The sequence below is a fragment of the Suricata suricatta genome, chromosome 13 (assembly GCF_006229205.1).
Source record: "Suricata suricatta isolate VVHF042 chromosome 13, meerkat_22Aug2017_6uvM2_HiC, whole genome shotgun sequence".
Classification (NCBI taxonomy): domain Eukaryota; kingdom Metazoa; phylum Chordata; class Mammalia; order Carnivora; family Herpestidae; genus Suricata; species Suricata suricatta.
Window position 1 is genome coordinate 1,772,287 of NC_043712.1, and position 4,045 is coordinate 1,776,331.

Consider the following 4,045-nt stretch of genomic DNA (forward strand, 5'->3'; position numbering starts at 1 on the left):
AATCATCGAATCTACATGTGCACAGAGCGACATGTGGGGGGACTGGAGAACCGCACTCGTATTTCTGCTGCACCTCCCGCCGCCCCTGCGCCTCTGTGGGTTCGGCTCTGGTTCTTTCGGATCCCCCTGCCGGCCCTGGTGAAGGCCTCAGGGCTCTGCCCAAGGTCCTAGCTCCGCCTCCTCCCCTCTCCTATTAGGACAACGTCCAAATGCACCCCGGGACTTGCTCCCATCTTCCTCTCGCCTCCCAGACTTCGGTTCCTGGATTCTGGAGTGTTGAACACCCCTTGTGTCTTCCCTCACCTTTCCTTGCTCCCAGCTCTTCCCACGCCAGCCCGAGGCTGTCCTTCGGTGGAATTCGTGTCTGCCCGGGAGCTGAGGGTGGGCACACAGGGTGCAGGCTCGGGGAGGAGAGGGCCAAGCCCACAGGCAGAGTGCTGGCTGGTCTGCCAGGGCCCCGGGCAGGGTGGCCCCACCTGGCTCTCCTCTTTCTCACCGGGGGCATCGTTGGCCTGAACTTGCACCAGGGCACTTGGCTCACACACAGGGAGACCACTCTGCTTTGAGGCAAGAGGGTGCGGCGGCCAGAGCTGCAGCGGGTTTGGCCCTGGGTTGGGGAAACTGGGCTGCCACCGCCCTGCTGTCCCGCTCATGTCCCCTCTGCCCACCTGAGTGCACCTGCAGCCAGAGGAGCTGCCCCCCCGCAGGCTGGCAGCACCCCCCTGGGGCCCTGGGCCCTCCTCTCGGTCTCAGAGCCGGGAGCCCATCACACCTCGCTCTGGCAACCCACGGGGGCCTCTGCTTCCTCACGTTGTCACCTGGGCTGCCGGTCCCCACACCAGAAACCTGCCAGTCTGAGGGTAACCAATGGTGCCTTCACAGGGTTTCATTTGCCTGCGTCCTTCCCGAGACGTCCAGCACCTCTGACACCTGCTCCCCATGGGGGTCCCTCCCCTTGGACTTGCACCTGTTTGGTCTTCATACCTGTGAACACATTGACTTTGGAGAGTGTTTGGGCCGAGAAGCCTGTGACTCCTTTCTCTGGCCTGGGGTGTGAGGACAGTTTTCCCCTCCAGATTCCTGGGGGGGGGGAGGGGTCTGTCCAGATTCCTGCATTTCCCTGCTTCTCTTGGGGCCCCGGACAAAACAGCTGTGTCCTGTCTGGGGTCAGGCTGCGGTGTCACCGTGGGTACAGGGGCCTCTGTTTCTGACAAAAGCCAGTTTTTACTAAGCACCGCCTCTTTTACCCTGGAAGTCCCCTCCGCTCCCGGGCGGAGGGCCCGTGGGACGGGTTCTAACGGATCGAATACAGGGAAGGGGGGTCGTTTCCATGCAGCCTCATGGACCCCCTGCTATCCTCTCTCCTGTGTCCGTTCTCTGGATCTCTCTGTCTGACTCTGTCTCTCTCTCCGTGTCTCTGTCTGTGTGTCTCCGGGTCCGGTGCTCGGGAGAAGCAAGGGCAGATCGCATGAGCTGTCCTAGGAGGCCCCCGGGCACAGAACCCGCAGAGGGTCCAGGTGGAGGCAGACGGAGGCTGATGAGAGGCGTTAATCAATGTTCTTGCAAGAGCGGGGCTCAGGTGGATGGGCACACTCAGGGCGGTTACAGCAGGCAATTTATCCCCGAGCCCTTAAGTCCCTCCCCCGGTTCCTCATTGGCTGAGTGCTGCAGAGGTCACAGCCTGACCCGGAAGTCCCTCGTGCAGCGTAAGGCAAAAAGTGATCTGATTGAAACAAGTGTAGGTTTCCTCAGGCGACAGAGACTTTCAGTCCGTCCTTCGTTCTTTGGTGCAGGCTCATTGCAAAACCCGCGAAAATAAGCCCTCCAACCAGAGAAGGGAAGAGGAACCAGGAAGTGAAGTGTCTAATGGTTTGGGACTCCGTGAATGGGGGGAAAACGGGGTTCAGACATATTTCCCACAGGTTGTAAACCTACTGTTAACTAGACAGCACAGCTTTAATTTGGTATTTCTAAAAATGAATCATCTCCCTTACTTCTCACACGATACACCCTTAATCATCTACAATAGCATCGGAAACACTCCGTCACTTCCAAAAAGCCCCTTTCCCAGACAACTACCGGCCCCTCCCTCTGCGGCATCCCCTTTCTGAGGGGTGCTGCCCGTGCCTGGTGTAACACACACGGACTCCAACAGCCTTTCTGCTCTTGGGTCTGGCCTCCCGCGCTACACGATGCCTTGGAGACTCATCTGCGTTCTTCACCCATCTACGGTCCGTTGGTTCTCTGTGCTGAGGAGGTCTGCACTGTGGATACTCCGCTTGGCGGGTCCACCCTTGTGTTAGTGGGCAGCTGAACTGTTTCCAGTTTGGGGCTTCGTTAATAAGGCTGACACACACATTCTTGCACAAGTCTTTTTGTGGGCACGCGGTTTCCGTTCTCTTGGGCAAATACCAGGAAGTGGACCGGAGGTAGGGTCGGTGCACCTTAACTTTATAAGAAATGACCAAACATGCTCCCAAGTGTCTGTACTATGTGTGTACATTCTCTTCAACGGCCCTTCAAAGTGCTGTGAACGATCCATCTGTCAGCCATGGGGGAAGCCGAACAAATTCGGCAGGGCTGAGGCCGTGTGTGCCTTTATTCGTGCTACAAAACTATATCTACATCCAGAAACAACTAAAAGATGGTAACAAGAATCACAGCCAACTCCCTGGACATTTTAAGATTACTCTTCTAAATAATTCGGAGTTGAAGAGGGAATAGAAGCAGACTGCTGAGCAGGGAGCCATGGCGTGGACACGGGGTATGAACACCCAGGCCACAGCCTGCGCTGTGCTCAAGGGAAAAGTCAAAGCCGCATCGACTAGTAGCGTTCCAGACAAACGACCCTGTGCACTAAGCATTCCAGTCATGAATGCGGTAAAAAATAGACCAAACTAAAATGAAAGGAATAAACTCATAAGCAGAAAAGCAGAAGCTAAGGATGGGGTTTTGGCACGTTGGGGATCCAGAGCTGACGGCCGAGAAAGAATTCTTGAGATGTGTTTGGTGCAAAAAAGTGATTGTATTACAGCCCAGGGACAGGACTGGGGGGCAGGAAGCCTGCATCGTGTGTCTGACAGGTGACCGGTTATGTACTGTGGAGTTGGGGGCGGTCAGGGCAAAAGGAAGCTTCCAGAAGGACTTGATATGCTAACGAGGACTCCTAAGGTACCGGAGGCCTTGCTACTGTTGAGCTAAGATTGTTTTCCCTCTAGGGAGGCATTAACATTAGGACCGTAGGGACTTCCTGGAGAAACGTTCTACTCTGTACTTGTCAACAAGGAAATTCACTTTTCCCCGCATTTCTTCTTCCCTGTGTCCCCACATCACCACGGAGGGGAGGGGCACGGCGGGGCTCCAGGAAACTGAGTCCATAGGTGTCTGGAAGTTAAGTTACTGAGAAGATCGCCGTTTTCTTGTAACTTACTACGCTGTGGGTAAACTAATGGAGACTCTGTCCTGCTGACCGTGACTTCTATCAGTTACCAGTAGTTTTCCCTCTCCTTTGTTCTTGGGCAGCCAGGAGAGCCTCAGGACCGCCACCGCCTCCCACCTGCAGGGCAGGGGCGGGGCGTGCTGGTTGGTGCCCTCCCCTCAGCTGGTCTTATGGTCCCTCATCAGGTTCTGCAGGTTTTTTGAGCGAAAACAAATGTCAAGATGATTCAAACATCCCAGAGCGTAGAAAACAAGGCAAGGGGACTGAATTCAATCTAGCAGACCGCCGGCGTCACAATAGCAAATTGTCCTGAGGACACTTTTTGGTGGAAAGTCAAATAAAACATAATAGCAAATTGTCCTGAGGACACTTTTTGGTGGAAAGTCAAATAAAACATAAAAGTCAGCGTGATGGCCAGTCAGGGATAAGTAGAAGTGTACATAAACTCGGGCCAGCACACACCCCAAGCAGAATTAATGGGCCAAGAACAACAGATAGATTGATGGGTCTATTACCAATCTGCTGGCAGGAGACGCTGCCAGAAGCCAACACACGGCTCTTGATGTCATTGTGAATACAGATGCCCACTGTTGTTGGTCCGGACCT